This window comes from Hemicordylus capensis, chromosome 1 (assembly GCF_027244095.1).
Source record: "Hemicordylus capensis ecotype Gifberg chromosome 1, rHemCap1.1.pri, whole genome shotgun sequence".
Classification (NCBI taxonomy): Eukaryota; Metazoa; Chordata; class Lepidosauria; order Squamata; family Cordylidae; genus Hemicordylus; species Hemicordylus capensis.
This window is the reverse complement of record NC_069657.1, coordinates 188,723,962-188,745,757: the sequence shown is the minus strand read 5'-3', so window position 1 is coordinate 188,745,757 and position 21,796 is coordinate 188,723,962. Positions and strand designations below refer to the sequence as shown.

The following is a 21,796-nucleotide window of genomic DNA, read 5'->3' as shown; positions in this document are numbered from 1 at the left end:
ATGTCTAATTTTAATGGATGTTTTTAACAAGCAGCCATTAAGACTTATAGGAATCTGTACTGATAGGACAAAGGCCCATAAAACTGAGCAGTTCGTTCACTGGGAATAGCCATAATTGCCTCAATAGCAATGGGAAACTATCATGCATAAAATGTAATTGCTAGTGATGTTTCATATGTGTCATCCATCACTTGACAGCATCATGTGATGACTTGGATGTGTGGAATGAGCCATCATGGGCAGAGCCACATCGTGGCACAGGAGGCATGGCCAGCATCAGAACATGGGTGCGCTGCCCATCTCCCTCTCCCAGCCAGAGAGTACTTCATTCAATGGTTAGGTGCCCAGAGGGGTAACTTGAAGGGGATGGGGGGGAGCAGGTGGCCCCTGGTCACCAGTGGCTGGGGGACATTTGCTCCCCCAAGTTTTAATACCAGCTTTAGGGGAGAAATGGGAGGAGTGGGAGAATGCCTTGGATCTCCTGGTTGTGAGCTTCCCAGAAGCATTTTTTAAAAAATTTGTTATTTCTCTATGTAAACCGCTTTGGAAACTTTTGTTGAAAAGCGGTATATAAATATTGTTGTTTTTATAAGCAATAGGAGGGCTTATAATGGTGGAACATTGAAAACACTCTCCAGCATAACTATACTGGCGCTATTGCGTCAGTACAATCAAATGAAAAATGAACAAGATGCAGCTGTTTGAAATTTGACCCTTAAGAAGCTTCTTTCAGTTGCTGGTGACCTAATTTCTGTATCCAAAACTAAAGGCGCAATGCCACCTGAAACAGTAGAAATCCTTCATATGTTACCGCAAATGTGTAAGAGCTGCTTCTCCATGTCTTTTCCCTACACTCCTATGAAAACATATGGAAGTAAGAACCATGTGGACAGGTCAATTATACAGGGCCTTCTCACATTATTGTCCCTCTTTCTTCTGACGGGGTGGGAAGGATTCATGCAATTATCTCCACTTATATGTTCCTGTCTTCCAAATGCTTTTTCAGCAGTGTGAGAAGTCGTTGAGGGAAGCAGTCCACAGTAAAACATTATTGCACAACTTGTAAACCAGCTCTCCAACTGAACATTTGCATGGCATGGCAGCTTCTCACACTTCCAGCTGGCCTCTTTTCCACAGAGATGAAAATACCACCCTAAAAAGTGTGTACCTTTGCCTGGTACATATGTGATGCAAACATGATATATTGACTGCAGAAACTGGGCATGCACTGGCAGCATAGCTGTGTGACACAGAGAGGTGGACCAGATTTAAGGCTTTGATAAATGTGTAGTGGGGCTATCAGATTGCTGCTTGAGTATATCCAGTTCCCAAAATCTGATTGGGTTCAAAGACTCCATATGTACCTTTTTGGTCTTCCTTTGGACCAAAACTGCACACATCCATAAACTGTGTTCAAATGTCATGTTCCTCAGGCATGATTCTCACATCCAACAACCCATATGGGTGGCCACTTCAAACACATCCACTCTCTTTGTGTGAAGAGGCTCCCCACGCTTGCTTTCACAATTCTTTTCACAGCACCATGATTTATGACGGTGTGATGAAATTCATTGCAGCTGCGTGGGGAGCCACTGTACACAAATGGCATGCCATGTGCTGCAGCTTCCTCCTGGGGCCACCCACGTGGGTGGCTGGCTGCATATGTGAATTAGGCCTCAAAGTATTCAGGTCTTGCAAAGAAGCTGGTGGGAGGATGATAGAGGAAGAAAATTAGCTCTATTTGAGATGCAACTTCTTTTCATTATTTGGAAAACCTTGGTTGCTATTCACACGTAATATTTGCCTACATGTGTTTTTTTACTATGACATCATGCAAAAGAGGGTATAGACCTTTTCATTTGAATTTATCACTTATTTCAACTCTAGTCCATTATTTCCTTTTTATGAACATGTTGTACCTTTTCTTCACACATTTTATTCCACTTGAGTATTCTTTTCCTTGAGTATTTCCACTACGACTTTCAAATTAGATAAGACTGCAGATATTTGAGTGACCCAAGTGATATTACTTCTGCAAATAAAACAGAATAGGGCTTTCTCACTTCTTTTGTTTCTCTGGAATAATAACAACCATTTGTAGTTATTCTTCCAGCCATTTCCCACACTGCTTCACTATTCAAAGGAAACATGCTAAAGCAGGCCTGAACAACTTGTATCACACCAAGCTGAAAACAGCACACCAGTCACATCTGGTGGCCTACCAGGGGCTTAGAAAATGTCCTGGTTTTGCCAGCCTAAAACTACTGGAAGCCCAAGACCTCCTTATGCCTGAGGCAGGGTGTCAAATGCCACCCTCTTTCTCCCCCCCCCCCCAAGTGGCAGTGACAATAGCCACTGGTTGATTTCATGGCTGCCTGCATCCATGCACACATTTACCTATGCCAACTCCTCCTCCTTTGCATCAGAAATAGCCACTACCATGTGACACAGAGCACATGCACCCTCTCCCTTTACAGAGTGTCTCTGCTCCTCGAATGCCCTGTCCTCATTTCCTAGTCTAATAGCTTTCTGTTTTCATTATCAGGCTAGCAGCAAATGAGGAAGGAAATAGCCACAGAAAAGAGAAGGACAAAAGGAAGGTGCAGGTGGTGAGGAATGGCTCTCTGCTGAATAGTGACTGAGCAAGGAGTTGCTCTTATAGTAGAGGATGGCCAAAGGAGACAGATGGCCAAAGGTAGTGGGGTGCAACTAACCACCTTGCTGATGCCCTCATAATTCACCTTCTGAATTCACCATCTGTGTGATCACAGGTGAACAGGGCTTCTGTTGCTCATGTTACCTTGAGAATCCTGAATCCACAAATCTTTGAGGATATACATCGAACTGTCCCTGGACTTGTTCTGTGACGTGTAAAATTTGCCTTGGGTTCTTGTGCAGCACAAGCCTATTTGTGTTGTTTACTCAGAATCTTACATAACCTGTCTGGCAACACATACCAGAAATACATTGTTTTACATGGTGCTTCTTTTAACAGAGACCTGATAGATAATTCCAAACATACCATCTCAGTCCTCTGATCCTGCCCAAACCCTCTTTCCATTTAAGTTATTGTGGATCCTTATTCACCTTCAGAATCATGAGGATCATGTATTTCCTCCTGCCCCACGACACCTTTTAATTCCATGTTAGAGTATCGAAGGTCTTCAGATGGGCTTCATATTGGTTTGTGCTTGTTCATGAAGAAGCTTTGTTCTCACGGAATGGAGACTCAACCGTGAATATTATTCTTTAAGATTGTTCTCATGACTGGGTGGGTGAGGCAGCAGGGAAGGCTGCAGAAGCCTACCTTCCCTGTAGATGATCTCCGAGGACGGTCTGGTTGTGCGGATCATACACCCAAATGGTCTGCCACTGCCCCAGGAAGCACGGGGGGTGGGATGCGGAGGCCAGGATGCGTTGTCCTGGCCCTCATAAATCAATGCACTACACAAGTGTGTGGATCCCTCAGCGATGGGTGGGCGGGCGGCTGTCAGTGCTCTGCTTCAGTCAGTGCCAGTTGCAATCAGCCAGCACTGGCACACGGTCAGGGAAATGTGGTTAAGGGAGCGCTCACTCTCCTAAGCTTGTTTACGAGGCAGGCTGCCTAAGCAGGTATGCCGCCACAGTGCTGCTGGGAGCTGGGAGCCTCCCAGTGGTTCTTATGGGCAGCCAACCCTGGGCTTGGCTTACATAGCCCGGTCTCGGCTGCTCGTGAGAACAGCCTCTTTGTGCATTTTATATTAAGACTTTTGAATTATCATATCCTTTGGGTATGAATCCATTTCTGTGAATTGAGGTTGTTGTAGCTAGTGGATCTATTAACTTTTATGACTGTACAGGGAATGGGTTATTGCCTGCTTTTATTGGGTTATTTGTAATTTTTAATTCATATTAATATAAATTTGTAATGTCATAAATCTGGGGGTTTGGAGGACTTTGTTTTGATCATGCATGAACCTAGACACAGGTCTTCCTCACGCCCCCATCAGATCCCACAAGCAAAACAGTACCTGGCTCCTCCCTGCTTTAACTCCTGGGAAATTTAAAAACCACTGGAACCCTGGGGCACAGCAGCCTTTAGGAAGTTAGGAACATAGGAAACTGCCATATACTGAGTCAGACCATTGGTCTATCTAGCTCAGTATTGTCTTCACAGACTGGCAGCGGCTTCTCCAAGGTTGCAGGCAGGAATCTCTCTCAGCCCTATCTTGGAGATGCCAGGGAGGGAACTTGAAACCTTCTGCTCTTCCCAGAGTGGCTTCATCCCCTGAGGGGAATATCTTGCAGTGCTCACACATCAAGTCTCCCATTCAGATGCAACCAGGGCAGACCCTGCTTAGCTAAGGGGACAAGTCATGCTTGCTCCCACAAGACCAGCTCTCCTCTAGTTGTGAAAGAGTGATGCCTAAGGGTGTATGGAGCCATTGGGGACATGCAACTCTCTTTGGCAATACTGCTTTGGATTTGAAAGGAAAAATTTGTTTCTCTTTCATTGTTGACAAAATGTGGGTGGGATAATTATAAGATGCTGGGGAGGGATCAGCTGCAGCAGAATTATTCCCTATAGTGTGGGCAAAAGAACTGGAAATGGAGGAGGGAAGTAGAAGCCACTTGGAGGAGTTGGTTATTGAAAAGTGGGTTATAAATCTATAAACAAACTAGTGAGCTACCAACCTGAACACTTGCTGGCTCTCCAGGGGCCATGAACACTTCTATTTTTGTGGTGCCTTCCCTGACTGAGATTACCAAAAAGAGGCAGGAAAGGTTGGGCAACCCCTGGCAGGCCACAGTGCAAGGTCGGTGGTTTACATTTGGCTTGATGAGTTCCAAGCTAACTGCCCAGAGATGAACGTTTGGGGCGGTGTACAAATCTGATAGATTATCTATCTATCTATCTATCTATCTATCTATCTATCTATCTATCTATCTATCTATCAGATTTGTACACCATCCCAGAGTTGTACAAGCTTGCACTATGGTCTCTGGCCTAACCAGTCTGGAGGTTTTGGTAGAGCTTCAGAAAAAAGTAGGATATATGTACGTACTCACTGGCAACGCTGCTTGCTGCACTTCATGTCTCAAGCGATCATCTGTACTAGTCCATGTGAACCAGGCTCTCTGTCCCATATGTTTGAGGACAGACGGGCTCATAACTGTCAACTGCTAAATATGTGGCTTCTGCTGTTCATCAATTCTACTTGCTACTTTTGCGTAAGCTTGCGTTCCCATTGTAGAAATCTGCAAACCTGAACCAACCAACTGTAAACACTGCAGAACTGCTTAAGAATTGTAACTATGCCGATTGCTATGTCTTTAGTATAAGCAGTGTATTCGTGTGACAAAACAGATGACCGCCTAGAAAGATTCATGGCAAACTAGTTCGTCTTGAAGGTGCCACAACACTCTTTATTGCTTTGCTGCTTCAGGCTAACACAGTTACTTTCCCAGCATTTGTATGTTACTTGAAACCCATCTTGATTAAAAGCATCCTCTTAAGCCACTGCTATTCAACTTTGGTGCATAACAGCATGCATATATTCTCAGGACGACGTAGTGGAAGAGAAAGCTATGCATATTCCTATAGCAGAGCTGTTCATTGTATAATTTAGTTTTCAGCTGAGTGTGAACTTACCGCAGGTGAAAATAAGATGATCCAGATCTGTCAGCACTGCTATACATGTAGGTGGTTCCATTATTATAATTTGTGAAATGCTCACAAGCTGTCTTTGTAAGGGTTTGTACATAGAATAATGTATTACAAAGAGGCAAGATGTTCTACCTTATAATGGCAGTTACACTTGTGCAGCCTGTAGAAGCAATTGAACGTGTCATAAATAATAAGAAACATTATGCTGTGAAGGATAAAAGAAAGAAAGAAGGAAAATAGGGAGGCTACACAACAATCTGAGCTCTGAGAGGCCAAGTTCTTGAAACCACTCACTTGTAAGTAATCCAGTGCAAATAACGTAAAACAGGGCCTTTGTTGATGGAGGAACATTTAATTTTGCCGCCTGCAGAACAGCATTTGTTATCAACAACTTGTATAGTACGTCATTATTGTATCATAGACTTACTGTAACAATTCTTCCTTTTTAAGCAACAGACTAGCAAAAGAACTGTAATGTAAACTCATTGGGATAGAGCTTTACAATATTTTAATTTGGTGTAGCACCAAAGGGCTTTTATCACTGAGGATGTATTCATCAGTTCTGTCCATTTATTAGGAAGTATATTCCTCCTTCACTTCTTGTGCTGTATGCTGTTCTACTCACACTGCCAGTAGTACAGCAGTCCCCTCTCAAGAAGGTTGTAACCTCACCATGAGTACCACACCCCATTTGTGCATCTCAATAGTAAGAAACAGAAACTGCTTTTAGTATTCAAAGTGGCCTTATTACTTTTTTCATTTTAGAAAAAAAATGCATCATGTATTACATTTCTCTTTTAAAAGGTCAGAATTTTTTTTAAAAAAAAATTAAAAACCCACCGGAAAACAATCACAGCCATAAACTAACAATATATACAGATTTTAATCAAAAATCGACAAGGAAAATGAAAAAAAATCAACAATTCATATGCATAATTATAACATCGCCTGTATTTCTATGCTCATATTTTCATACAGGTTTCTTCCTGTTTCAAATAGAATAAATAGGTTCCATTGCCCCTGGAACAGGAGAGTCCAAGCATCCGTGCTGTATGAGTACTTTCAAACTGGGAGTCAAACTGATGCTGAAGTTCAAAACTTCAAAGAGGCTTTTTCATTGATCTAGAACCGAACATGAGCCTAACATTTCTCAGTTGTCCTTACCATGAAGTGAAACTGAAACCAATAGTCCAATGGGTCCGGGCTACCTTAGAGAGTGACTTCTTCTGTATGTTCCCCATCGACATTGAGGTTATCTGGAGAGGTCTGTCTCCAGTTACCACCAGTATGTCTGGTGGCGACTTGGAACTGGGCCTTTTCTGTAGCTGCTCCTGGCCTATGGAATGCACTCTTGGCAGATATCCTGGAAGTTTAGGCCCGCCATCAGCCTTTGAGAGAGCCCTAAAAACTTACTTACTTGGCCTGGCCTTCCAAGGTTTTAAATTGTTTTCTAAGGTATTTTAATTGGTTTAGAATTGTTTAGAATTGTTTTTAAATTGTTTTTATATTGTTTTGAGCACTGTGTTTTAAATGGTGTGTGTTTTGGGGTCTTTTTAAACTTCTTGTACACTGCCCGGAGCCTTCGGATGGGGCAGTTTATGAATGTAATAAACAAACAAATAAACAGGCAAGCTCAAAATAAATGATTCAATAAGTTAGGAGGAAGTTTAGGAGGCTCCTCTGAGGATAATGAGAGGGGCTTCTCACAAGAGAGATTTTTCTTAGGAAACTACTGGAGAAGAAGAGCTGGGAGTTAAGAGACTGGATGCTGGAGATTCATTCATCTCCAGCATTTACCCTGACACAGAGTACAAAATGATACACTTAGACAAGGACAACAAAAAAGCAAATTTTAAACCATGGGCTAATTTGAAATGTCTAAATATTTATGTTCCAAAAGATAAATTGAGTGGGACTGATTTTTCAATCAGAAATGTCTGGCTAATTCAGAGTATGCCCTTCAGCTACTCCTCAGGGTGTGGGGATGCCAAGAAGCAAGATTGGTCTTTGCACGTTGGTCTTTGCCAGGGTGATTAATGAGCTCTGTCCCAATAAAAGTAAAACTAAGAATAGTTTGCTAGATTATCTCAAGGACCACCAAGTCCAGTATTCTGTTGACTGCCACAGCCAGGCAGGTGCCTCTGCTCATGAGTAAGCCATGAAGGTGATATCCATTCCCTGTTGGCCATTATTATTGGGTATTAAGAGGCACAAGTGGAACCTGTGACAAAACTGTCATGTCACATTTGAAGTCTTATGAGTTATATTGGTGCAGAAGGGACAAAATAGGGCATTGATGGGCAGAAGGAAGGTGAAATGCAGGGTTGGATGGATCTTGTCAGAATGGCTTTCTTCTGTTGTTTGGTATAGTATATTTTGTTGTTTTCATCGGTTTTTAATTATTTTTATTTTGTTAAGGTTTGTTTGTTTTTGTTTTTAGGATGTCCTCCCTTTGTTTTTGTTTTTGTCATTTTCTCCCCCTTTTTTCTTTATATAACCTGTGTCTTGTGTAACCGTCAACACCAACTGTCACCAACTGTCACCCACTGTCAATGGTTTCCTGGCTCCCTCCTTCCTTCCCTCCCCACTTTTTCTAATTTCTCTCACCCTCCCCCCACCCACAAACTTCTAGGATGATTGGCTGTGCCCTGTTGATTGACAGAAGGAAAAGAACTTCTACATGGAACCTTCGAGCATTCTGTGGCTGCAAAGCATATGTGCTCTCTGCTTCTTTGGGGATGGTTTTGTTGCTGGATTGGAGGTCTAGGCTTCTCCTCCAAAACTAACATTTTTAAACATGCTTTGTGGTCCCTTCCAACACCTCCAAAGGCTCCCCATCCTTTACTCAATATGGAATCTATCTAATTACCAATCAACTTCACAGAGTACCTCCAGATTCTAGTACAGGAGGGAGAAAAGATTTTCTCAATCTGCTCTCTCCAACCAATCATAATTTTTCACACCACTGACATGTCCTTAGTTCTTTGTTTGTAATCTTAAAAGATGCAAACTCTTTAGCCTCTCCCCATAAGAAGGTGTGCTAAGAACTTAATCTTTTTAGTTGCTGTTTTGTACTTTTTAAAATCTGTATTTTTAAAAAGGTGACATGAATTTTACATGGTGTTCTAAATGTGGCTGTATCACAGATTTCTATAACGGCATTATACTTGCTGATCTTTGCTGCTGGGAAAGACCACAAAACAAACAAAACCCCCTGAAATGATCTAAAATTGAGTTTTCTATTCCTGCTATGCAACTCAATGTAGGAAGACTATTTGATGACTAAAATACATGTTGGTCTCTCAGTGGGCAAATATGATTAATAAAGTTCTGGAAGTTGTGGTATTAATGCATGCAAGTAGTATGTTGAAAAAATACAATTTCCCCAATATAAATATTTAGCATTGTTTATAGGAGTCACACTGCATTCATGTTTATAGGTGCCACAAGACAATTGTAAGACTTTGATATTAATTTACATTAAGCGAATCTGAGCCACTTCAAAACCAATTCAAAGTGGTTGAAGCAGCTACTGAACCAGGTTTAAAATTAACATCTGCATGAAATTCAAGATGAAGAGTTTTTTTTAAAAAATACAGATTAACCTGTACTGGAATGGAACCCATATTTTAATGGTTCAGTTTCTTGCTTTCAAAGAACCTATTGTCCTGGTTTAAGAAGATATTTTCTTTTTGTTGATCCTTCTTTCCCTCTATGTATTTCCACACTACAAATATAAACTAATTTCAGAACTGCTTAACTGCCTGGCCCCCAACCGGAGAACTGTTTTTAGGATTCCTCACCAATATTCTCAGCATTTTCACAGAACTACAATTCCCAGGATTTTTGAAGGTCATGATGACAGTAAAACTACTTCCAAAGCTAGTAAATGTTTATTGTAGCCACACCCTAAATTGAAACTATTATGTGAAGTACCTATGCAGTTATGCAATATAAGCTTCTGTAGGTGGGAAAGCCATCTGTACCGCCGATTAAAATAAAACAATTTTTCCGTAACAGCTGAAATTAGCCTTTCTTTTTGCAGTCTGAGTTTGAACAGCAGCAGTTGCAGTGGTTGCCTTTTGGATTAACTAGGTTGGGTTTTTTAATTTAATACACCAACCATTACCCTCTCATGTTTTTTCAGTTCAGAAATATATTTAAACAGTGCTCAAAAAAGAAAACTCCAGGAATGTGGAGACGGCTGCATCAAGAAGATGAAGAGCATTGTGGCCCCTTCAAGACTCTATTGCATTCTGCCTAGAAACTCACAATAACCATAACAGGTGTGCAATGCTCCCCTCAGAGTTAGCTCTATGTGATGCTGGATCTCTCTGGAGCTCAGTGAGTCAATGAACTGATTGTGCCAAACTGAGAATTCAGGCAGGGTAATGGCCTGTATATGGCCCTGTTAGAATGCTGGCATGAACTGAGCAGAAGAATTTCTTTGAGATGGGAGTGGAGCTTGAGCTGAAAGAGAGGAGTTGAAGGAAAGTAACAGGGAAGAAAGATATCAAGGGAGAAAGGGAGAGAAGAAAACCTTTCACTTGGAATATCTGTAGATACTCTCAAGAGGCAGCAAGGACTTGCACAATCATTCTCACAAGTGTTGAATTGCATTAAAGTAGCTTCAGGGCAACTGAGACATTGACAGAAAAAGTAAAGTCTTCAGACCAGGCCTACCAGTACTAGTGACAGTGTATTTATGTATTTATTATTTATTTTTATTTATTTATTCAATTTCTATACAGCCCTTCCAAAATGGCTCATTAAAACAAAACAATTATAAAATTCCATAAAACAATAACAATTAAAACATTTAAAATTGTTTAAAAACCAAGTTACAACATTAAAACCATTTACAACAATTTTAAAACCCTGGAAGGCCAGGCCAAACAGATAGGTTTTGAGGACTCTTTTGAAGGCCAATAAAGAATCCAAATTATGGATTTCTGCTGGGAGTGCATTCCACAGCCCAGGAGCAGCTACAGAGAAGGCCCGCCTCTAAGTCACCACCAGACGCACCAGTGGTAGCTGGAGATGCACCTCCACAGATTACCTTAACATGTGGTAGGGATCATGCAGAAGAAGGCACTCTCTAAGATAACCTGGACCTAAGCTGTTCAGGGCTTTCAAGGTAATAACCAGCACTTTGTATTTTGCCCACAGCACTTTATATTTTGTACACAGTGTAGAATGTGTGAGCCTGCAGGTGTGTGAATGCAGGTGTGATGCTGATGCTGCTGACACTGCAATGTATGTGTCAGAGAGCAAGGAAGAATTTGGTAAGAAGAAGTCAGAAGGAATACTGGACTGAATGTATGTGGCAGAACATGATTCTCTTTGCTCATCTTGACAATGAAGTACATATTAATGGACCCTTTTATTTGCTGTTAGTTCACCTCACAACACCTCCAGATGTTGTGCTGTGGAAACTGTTATTTAAGAAGTCGATGTTTGTTGTTAATTTTTAAATGAGTAATAGTTACCATTAAATGGTTCTGTACATTCTAGGGCTTCAAAGATATAAACTAAAAAATAGATTACCCCTGCCTCTTCCTTTTGCTTCCCTGAATATTCTCTGGGGGAGGGCTCAGGCAGATTGCAGCATGCCCTCAGTCCAGTTTAGATGGGTTGCAGAGCTTAGTGGATAGACAGGTTGGCAGGCAATAGTAAGCGACATGTAGCATTAATCCAAGATCAGCACCTAGGACAGCACACTGTGAATGCTGAAAAAAAGGCTTAGGCAGGGCCTAAACTTGGAGAGTTTTTCTATGCTAGATTAAAGACTGAAATAATCCTGCAAAGAGATGTACTGTGTGTTTTAAGCTTATTTTTCCTGAAGAATATCAGCTCTCAGAGTAGCCACACTTCGTTTTTGAAGCATGTGCCTCAGATTGGATAAGATTATTTTAAAAGAATTACTACTGGGTTCAGCTAGATGATCTTCAAAATACTGATCACAATTCAGAGAACTGACATTTCAATTTTTTTTTTAAAAAAAAAGTCATACGTTTGCACCACATCACAAACAAATTGTGAAATATGGGAGAGTATAAAAGCTATTTGCTAGAAAGCACAGTGTGGCTGGTGTCTCTTGTTGTATCTGCTACTGGAATGGTGGTAAAGCCAGGATCTCCACAGTTGAGCTTCTGGGGAGGAGTATTTGGTGTCTGATGACACTGGCAAGGAAACATTCTTAGGGGCAGAACATAAGAGACCCGTGTGGGTCTTCCTCCTCTTCACCCATGGGCATCTCTACAAGAGGGATTGCTTCAGTGGTTGCTACCTCAGCTGGTCCAGGAAATTGATCTTCCCCATTATCAGGTCCATTTATGCCCCAGGATATAATAACAAGATACATCTGCATTTTTGATGCAGATGTATCTGAGACCAAGTTCTGGTCTATGATAGTCACAAACAACATTACCTCCATTTGGCTTCCAATTCTATATTACTGCTATAGTAATCCATGCTATCTAGTTTGTTTCACAAGGCCATCCACCAGCACATACAAATCATGGCCTAATTTTGCTGCAACGTATGTGTCACATTTGGAATGAGGTCTACTGAACTCTGTGATCTTACCCAGTGCCTGCAGGTTCTAAGCTTCAGATGAGTATGGGTGGATGAGAAAATGCATAACTAAAAGCAAAGTGTTAATTACACCACTACAATAGAACAGAAAATGGTGCTATCAGTATAACTGGCAATAACGAGCGGAGGGAGGGGGCCCAGTGGAGTAGGCCTCTCCTCCTCCTCCCCCCCATTCCAGACTTGAATGGTGAAGGAATGTCAAGAGCTTTCCAAGTCTCCTCTGCATAGCAGCACAGCTTTTGCCTCCTTTTGTTCTGCCCAGTATGCCCATTTTTAAGTATTCAAACAAAACTCCATAAAGCGCTAGTTACACCATAATACCAGCTTGTGTTTACGTTTTCAGCTCTCCAGATCATGATCCTATTGAGTGCACATAGAGCGAGTGCTCGTGAGTACGCGCCCATTCACCATCAGGAGAAATCAGACTGTAAACACAAGCTGGTATTTTGGTGGGAGCGCACTAATATGGCGGCTGGGAGGGTTGGAAGTGAAAGGTCAGTGATGGGTTCAGAAATTCCTTGCTTTTTTCAGGCTGAGTGATGCTGCTTGTGCTGTGTTGTTATTTCCCCCCTTCTTCTTCTTCCAAATGGGAGACATTCTGCTGTTATAAAACAACAAGGCCTAGTTAGAGTGGTTTCTTTTTAAGACAACATGGATCTAATCTTCCAAGGCAATTTAATGGGAACCTTATTTAAAACAGTTAGAGCAGAATTGTAGAAGATATTACTTTTTTTAAAAAAAAATCTACAATGAGTTAGACTAGATGGCCTTAAAAGTCACAGTTCAGAGAACTACTCAACTGAGTTCCCGGTGATATTTATTATTTAAATAAATTAAAATAGTGAAAGTAAGATTGTATAAAGTGTTAGAATTTTGCTTTCCCCAAAAAACTCTACAATGAGTTAGACTAGATGGCCTTAAAAACACAATTCAGAGAGCTGCTCAACTAGTGAGTGAAAACTAGCAAGTGAAATGTGGAACTTTGGGGTTTGGTTTTTTTAACACCATACCCTTGCAGCACATGGCAAGCCACTTTTGAAATCTAAGAGTATAAAAAGCAGTTTGCAGTGGCACACAACAAGGCTGCTATTCAAAGTGGGGGGGAGTCAAATGTTACATCAGACATGCACAAGCCCTTGAGCACTTCTCGAGAAGCTCCCTGGATTACAGCCCATTTTTTCTATCAAAGACTGCCTGGGTGGCAACTTTACTTTTTAAAAATATTAAATCAGAGATGTTTGAGTACAGTTTAAAAATAAATTGATTGGCAAAAAGGAAGCTATAAAATTAACTCTGGAAAAGCTATTTAAATCTCGGATGAGATTTGCATTGAGCTCATATAAATCTAAATAAAACAGTATAAAGTGTTTGATCCCGAAATGGAGAATTGAGAAATGTGTGACACCCCTAATCAGATGTCTGTGAGAAACTCCTTAGCTGTTCTTTTCATTTAGTAGATCTTTTAATAGAATTGCATCATTTCAGTCATAAATGATCAAGAATAGTCTAGTCTAGACCACTAGCGGAAAACATCATTAAGAAGCACAGAAGTAATGAGCAAGTTATAACACATGAGCTAAATATATCTCACTGCAATAATGTTCCCTCTTACTTATATTTATATAAACAAGTCACATCTGGGCAAAGATCACTAGACACATTTTGACACTGGTTACTTGGAACATGTTCTTCTTAAGTGCTGATGGGATTCAAGTTACAAGCAGGGTCTACTTGTGTTGAAAAAACAGTTGATATATCTCCACGCAGAGAGACACAGGTACCATTTCTTCATATGATTGATTCCAATATGCCAGGAGGGCTGAATAATTAATCTATCATAATGGGCTGACACCTACAACATTTGCAAGGATTATCAACTTAATACATTCTCTGTGTGATTTAATTGCTTACTTCTCACCTAAAATGATAATCTTTCGTAGGACACCACATTGTTTCTATATAAATGGGCTATGATACAATAAACAAGGGACTCAATGACTACAAATGATAGTAACACTTAAAATGGAATTGTGATGGGGGAAAATATTACTCATATCTCTTTGTGTTGGAATGCCAAATCAGGGATTCTGTGTGGGTGCCATCTCAGGGCACATTGTTATGAATGAGGTGTCAAATTAAAGCACAGAGGATATAGTCAAATGAAAATTAGTAATTTTACTATTTGCAAAAGGGGGGGGGCTCAAAAAAGGACAAAATCTGAGTTTCTTGCTCTGCAAAGCTTCCCAACTGATTGACCTGCTGTGATATCATAAAGGTCTGAAGGTAAGATGTGAAGGCAGAGGTCAGAAGGATATGAGGACTGGGCTAAAATGGACTAAAATGAGAAATGGACTAAAATAAGGTGGTGGTTGGCCAGAGCATTATGGATCCGAGGACACAAAGTGAAAGAGATGTGAGGAGGAGACAATAAAAAGATTGCAAGAAGCAGGACAGACAAGAATAGAATGGGTAGAGGAAATAGAGTTCTGAGGGAAGTGAGGACTGAGGTATGTGTTGGTGGGGAAAAGCAGAGTAAAGACATTAGGAGGCTCAAATGTTCAATATGATATCTGCTATGGAGGAGAGGTCTATCAACTGCTACTAGTTGGGAGGGCTATAGGCCACCTCCAACCTCAAAGGCAGGATGCCTCTGAGTACCAGTTGCAGGGGAGTAACAGCAGGAGAGAGGGCATGCCCTTGACTCTTGCCTGTGGCTTCCAGCGGCATCTGGTGGGCCACTGTGTGAAACAGGATGCTGGACTAGATGGGCCTTGGGCCTGATCCAGCAGGGCTGTTCTTGTGTTCTTATGCTTTCTTAGGAGTGTTTACATCACTGTTTAGTGACAGGTATCATTATTGAGGAATTGGACATAGTTCTGTTCAAGAGAGTCTGTAATAGTGGAAAATAGTGGGAGAGTCCGTAATAGTGGCGTATGGTAATAGTGGTAAGGGTACAAGAAATGAGGAGTAAATGGGAGCGTTAGCATGGGGTCACACTGGCAGAGCTTTACATGGTAGGTACGCAATAAGCTTGGATTACATTCTCTACTCCATTGCAGCAAAAAAGACAAAACAATCTTGGACTTCTCACACCCCATATACTAGATGATATACACTGATGTATGTCATTTACTATTATTTGCCTTTTTCTTCTTCATAGTCCTTATGCTTACCTAATGTGCTACCCTCAAACAGAGCATTACTTCAGGCATTTCCTGGTTATGTGTCAAGACTGAAAAATGGCAGCTTTTTGTATTATATTTGATAGAGATAATGGCTTGTGTATTCTCTCTCAGTTTTTCTTCAGGGCACTTGGAGCAACTCCTGCAGCTGATGTCTTGAGTGGTCTTGAATTTTCAGAGACACTCTATTTCCAAAGCTAGATTTTGGCATGCATGTATGTATGTATTTGTTTTCATTTTCAAGTGTTTGTTTGTTTGTGGGTTTATGTTACAGTTATTCTAATGTCTGTTATAGTAGCTGTTTACCATAATCATTTCTAGTTTATTGCAATCATTCTAAAAAACCTGGACTATATTCATACTAAGGGGAAGTTCTAAACTTATTAGTAACAGATTAATTAACATATCCAGTTGGTGGTGAATAGTTTTCGTAACCGGATCGAGTCTTGCAAGATAACCTGCACTGAATAAGGCAGGATAGCCAGTGACTACATGTTTGTTTAAACATATTTGTATAGTGCCCCAAACTCAAGTCTCTGGGCGGTTTACAATAATACAATAAAAACTACAAATAAAAAGGTTAAAACATCACAACAATTTAAAATTTAAAACAACATTAAAACTATTAAAAACCATCAAACTATTAAAACAGTATCTAATTAAAAGCCTGGGTGAACAAATGCATCTTGACTGCCTTTTAAAAAGTTGTAAGAGATGGGGAGGCTCTTAATTCAGCAGGGAGTGTGTTCCAAAGTCTCGGGGCAGCAATGGAGAAAGCCTGTCCCCGAGCAGCCACCAGAGGGGCTGGTGGCAACTGCAATAGCAATAGCAATAGCACTAGCACTTACATTTATATACCGCTCTATAGCCGAAGCTCTCTAAGCGGTTTACAATGATTTAGCATATTGCCCCCAACATTCTGGGTACTCATTTTACCGACCTCGGAAGGATGGAAGGCTGAGTCAACCTTGAGCCCCTGGTCAGGATCGAACTTGCAACCTTCTGGTTACAGGGCGGCAGTTTTACCACTGCGCCACCAGGGGCTCTCCAGACCTCTCCAAACCTCTCCAGATGATCTCAATGGGCGGTGTGGTTCATAGCAAAGAAGATGTTCTCTTAAATACCCAAGGCCCAAGCTGTTAGGGCTTTATAGGTTACAACAAAGACCTTGTATTTTGCCTGGAAACTTATCAGCAACCAGTGTAGATCTTTTAAGATAGGAGTGATATGGTCTCTCCAAGATGACCCAGAGACCAACCTGGCTGCCACATTTTGGACCAACTGCAGTTTCCAGACTACATACAAAGGCAGTCCCACATAGAGCGCACTGCAGTAGTCAAGTCAGGAGGTGTCCAGCAGATGTACTATTGTCCTGAGGTCATCAAAGAAATGCACACAGCTGGTATATCAACTGAAGCTGATAAAAAGCACCTCTGGCCACTGCCTCAACCTGGGACACCAGGGAGAGTTTTGTGTCCAGAAGCACCCCGAGACTGTGTACCTGTTCCTTCTGGGGAAGTGTGACCCCATCTAGAACTGGCAGATCAAAATCATCTCCTGAGTTCCAGCCCTGCACAATAAGTACCTCCATCTTATCTGGATTCAATCCCAGTTTGTTATCACTCATCCAACCCATCACCGCCTCCAGGTAGGCATTTAGGGATGTTATGCCTTCTCCTGATGATGTTGACATGGAGAAAAAGATTTGGGTGTCATCAGCATACTGATAACACCCTGCACCAAATCTCCTGATGGTCTTATTTATCTTTACATTTTCTACAAAAGTGTTTGTCTGTGGTCTTTGTTATGCATTTTTTAAAATATTTGTAGCAATTATATGGTTTTAAACAGTAATTATAAAACCTTCCATTTCTGCTTTAAGCTGATCTGCTTTGGATTTATATAGTTCAGTTCTTTCTTTTACAGATACTGAGGCCAGCTGAATTGATCCAGCAAATTTATTTATTAATTTAACATATTTTTATACTGTCCAAAACTCAGATCTCTGGGCGGTTTACAACAAAGCAAACAAACAGAAGAAGTTAAAGCATTAGTTAAAATAAATGACAACAGCAAATGATACAGAAAAAGTTAAAACTTTACAACAATTTAAATTTCAAAACAACATTTTAAAACAATGTTAAAACTATTAAAACAATATTTAATTAAAAGCCTGGGTGAATAGATGCGTCTTTAAAGACTTTTTAAAAGTTGTCAGAGATGGGGAGGGTCTTATTTCAGCAGGGAGCATGTTCCAAAACTTTGGGCCAGCAGTGGAAAAGGCCAGGGGCGGAGCTATCATTGGGCGAATGGGTTCAAAGAACCCAGGCCGCGCCCAATCAGGGGCCGCACTGCGCATGTCCGACACGCCCCCCACGTCTGATGTCAGATGCAGGGGTGCTAGTTTAGCTCCCGAGTGGGGGCCATGCAGCCCCTTCGGGAGCTAAACTAAGGCTGGCACTGCGTTTGCAGCACCAGTCAGGAGCAGCTCTTCTCAGGCAGGGAAGAGCTGCTTCTGGTTGTGCTGCAAACGCAGCGCCAGCCTAAGTAGCTCCTGAAGGGGCCGTGTGGCCCCTTCAGGAGTTAAAAAGCTGCCACTGCAAAAACAGCACAGCCTTAGTTTAACTCCTGAAGGGGTTGTGCGGCCCCTTTTGGAGTTCAACTCCCAGACAGAGCCTCAAGGCTCCGTTCGGGAGCTAGACCCCGCCTCCTGCATCTGATGTCAGATGCGAGGGGTGTGGCTAGCCCCGCGTCTGATGTCAGACGCAGGGGGCGAGGTTAGTGGGGTGGCTGCTGCGGCCGCACATGGGCCACCTGCGGTCCCGCTCTGCTGCTGGAGAAGGCCCATACCTGAGTAGCCACCAGACCAACCGGTGGCAACTGCAGACGGACCTCTCCTGATTATCTCAATGGCTGGTGGGGTTCATGATGAAGAAGACGTTCTCTTAAATACCCAAGGCCCAAGCCATTTAGGGCTTTATATGTTATAACCAGCACCTTGTATTTAGCCCAGAAACTTATTGGCAGCGAGTGTAGATCTTTCAATACGTGAGTAATATGGTCTCTCAAAGATGACCCAGAGGCCAACCTGGTTGCCGCATTCTGTACCAATGGTAGTTTCCGGACTACACACAAGGCAGTGCACACATAGAGTGCATTGCAGTTATCCAGTCTGGAGGTTACCAGCAGATGTACCACTGTTCCAAGGTCAATTATCTCAAGAAACAGATGCAGCTGGCATATCAGCCGAAGCTGATAGAAGGCATTTCTGACCACTGCCTCAACCTGGGACACCAGGGAGAACCTTGGATCCAGAAGCATCCCCAGACTGCATACCTGTTCCTTCTGGTGAAATGTGACCCCATCTAGAACAGACAGATCAAACTCATCTCCTGAGTTTCGATCCCGCACAATGAGTACCTCCGTCTTATCTGGATTCAGTCTCAGTTTGTTATCCCTCATCCAGCCCATCACCGCCTCCATGCAGATATTTAGAGAAGTTATTCCCTCTCCCGATGATATTGACATGAAGAAATAGATTTGGGTTTCATCAGCATACTGATAGCACCCTGTACCAAATCTCCTGATGATCTCCCAGCAGTTTCATGTAGATGTTAAACAACATTGGAGATAACTTGGAGCCCTGAGGAACACCATACAAAAGTTCAGATTTTGAATAAGAAGTCTCCAAGGGACACCATCTGGAACCTGCCCAAGATGTAGGAGTGGAACCACTAGAAAGCAGTGTGGTGGTTTAGAGGATGCCAGATTCAGCTGTTGCTTGAAGAATTGGGTGATCAGATGTCCTGAAGTAATTTTGGAGTTTTGATACCTGTTTTTTGGTTGTTGTTGCAAGTATCCAAAATACTTCAGATCTTGGGATGTATAGCTTTTCCCGTTTCCACAGAGGCCTTTGCATGATACATTTATCATGTTTATGGATTAATTTATCAGGCTCAGTCAAATTAGTATCAGACCACTTAATTACATCCACAGAGTAAATCAGAGCTGGGAATGCCCAGGTGTTAATTGCATTTATTTTATACATGGCTGTAAGCTCAGTTTTCAATATTCATTAAGGAGACTACTCTGACTATATAAATGCCAGTAAGAGGGTTTTAAACTTTGGTGGGCTTTCTGGTACCCGTAAGTAGAATTACGACGAATACAATGAATAAAAGTTCCCAAAGCAGTTTGCATTGTTATCAATAAATAAATAAAATGGCTCCCTGTCCCTAAAGGCTCACAATTAAAGAAGGAGAGAAACATATTATTATTATTATTATTATTATTTTACATTTATATCCCGCTCTTCCTCCATGGAGCCCAGAGTGGTGTACTATATACTTAGGTTTCTCCTCACAACAACCCTGTGAAGCAGGTTAGGCTGAGAGAGAAGTGACTGGCCCAGAGTCACCCAGCTAGTATCATGGCTGAATGGGGATTTGAACTCAGGTCTCTCCGGTCCTAGTCCAGCACTCTAACCACTACACCACGCTGGCTCTGACAGACACCAGCAACTGCCATTGGAGGGGTGCTGTGCTGGTGATGGATAGGGCCTAATTATTACCTAATGTAAATGTTAATAATTACTAGGTGTTCCTGTTGCAGAGGCTCTTTACTTTTAATTATGTGAAGATCTGAACATTTTTCAAAGCCAGACATGAGGTTTATATCTGAAATATTGGTCATAGTTAGCATTGCCAGATCATGACTTTTACCCCAGATACCCGACTATTTTCAACCCCCTCCAATCATTTCCATGTTAGAGAGGGTCTTGGGAGTTCCAGGCCAGCCAATCAGGGGCTCTCCCATGCACATGCGGGGAGCCCTGCGTGTGAATGAGCCCTGCTGAATGAGCAGCTTCTGTGCTCGGCTCTGTATGCTTGCGCAGCACTGGCAACCAGCAGTCTTCCTGCCTCCACGGCATGTGTTTGTGTGCCGCCCCCGCCACCAATCAGAAGTGCTCCTGCTCTGATGGCTGGCACGCAGACAACGAGGGAGGGCAGGAGGCTGTGACTTTGGGGTGCAGACAGCAAGCTATAGAGTGCACAGCCAAGTGTCTTTTGCGCAGCCAGTGGGGGCGGCAGTGGCAGCAGCCTCGTCCTCTCCTCTCTGAGTCTGACTCACTGGCCCAGTGTAGTGGCCCAGGGACCAGGAGGGACTTCTTCTCTATCATGAAACTTATGCTCCTCCCACCCCATATGCAGTGTTCTATCCAGCAATCTTTTGCATTTTCTTGTTTGGACATTTGTCCCAGTGGGCACTGGGGAACTGGGGATCCTGTGGGGAAGGAGTCAGAAAGAAAAGGGAAGAAAAAGGGAGACGAGGGGGATGGAGTTATATCTGAATAAAGCTTAGCTAATCAAACATTGAGTTTATGAGAGAAGCAGCTTTAAAACAGGGAGGCTGGTGTTTTAACTGTGTGGAGAAGGGATGCATCCCCCCCACTCCCCGCAAATGAAAAGAAAATAAACCATGGGATTCTGTGATGCAGAAGAGGCTGAACTGTGTGGAGAAAGGGTTCTGTGGTGGTTCCCCTCCCCCCTTTAAAATGAAATAAAAATGCACCCATTTATCCCCAAGGGATTCTGTGATCCTCCGCAGTGGTGAGTTTTGTATTTAATTATCCTATTTTTAGCAAGGTAAGCATATATTATACCAATTAGCATATGCACTCTTTTTTTGCAAAATGGAGACTTTTTGAGACTTTTAAAAGTGAAAAAGACCGTCTATTTCTTTGGTGATGGATTTCAACTCTTTTCACCATCTGGACCTGGCAACCCTAGTCATTGTTATGAAGCTGTTGACTCCTGGAGATTCAGTGAATACGTTTATGTCATCCTTGTGTAAAAGATGTGTGAGTCTGGTTCTCTCCTTGCCATTTTGGAGTCAGTGCCCAGAATGAGAACTATTTAACAGAGCAAAGAGAAGCAAAATAGCAAGAAAAATCACTTGGGGCTCAGGGAGTCCCCGGATCTAAGAAGATCTGAATATTATCTCTGTATATATTAGGTGCTACTGCAATTTCTGGCAGTGCTATGTGGGATTCTCTTTGTTTTCCTTAAAGTAGCCAGAAGCATGTCACAGAATCAAAGGTCTTCTAGTAGTCAATATTTGCTACTGAGAGATTACTTGTTCATACTAGTACACTCTTTAAAAACATAGCATCACTACTAAGTCTTTACAATCATTTAAAAAAAATCATTGCTGTTAATATTGTCATTGTTTTTATATTATAAAATGCATATAACGATACATGTACAGAGACCAAAAGAAAAGTAATGGGCCCTGCTTTAGGTGTTTAGTATGTGGAACAAGATTAATGAGGAAAAGTGAAGGTTAAAAGCAGAGGAGGGAGATGAGCTTG

At 41.9% G+C, this 21,796-nt stretch overlaps 1 long non-coding RNA gene across 2 annotated transcripts in view; it reads right to left on the bottom strand.

The window, feature by feature from the left end:
• The window catches only part of LOC128340653 (uncharacterized), a 40,840-nt gene that overhangs the window by 6,707 nt on the left and 12,337 nt on the right, over window positions 1-21,796 (bottom strand). The window contains exon 4 of one of the 2 annotated variants that reach the window (XR_008313864.1): window positions 1,920-2,032. The exons of the other annotated variant lie outside the window; for it this stretch is intronic. This is a non-coding gene — a long non-coding RNA (uncharacterized LOC128340653). The remainder of the gene's footprint in view (window positions 1-1,919; window positions 2,033-21,796) is intronic. 2 annotated transcript variants of the gene reach the window in all.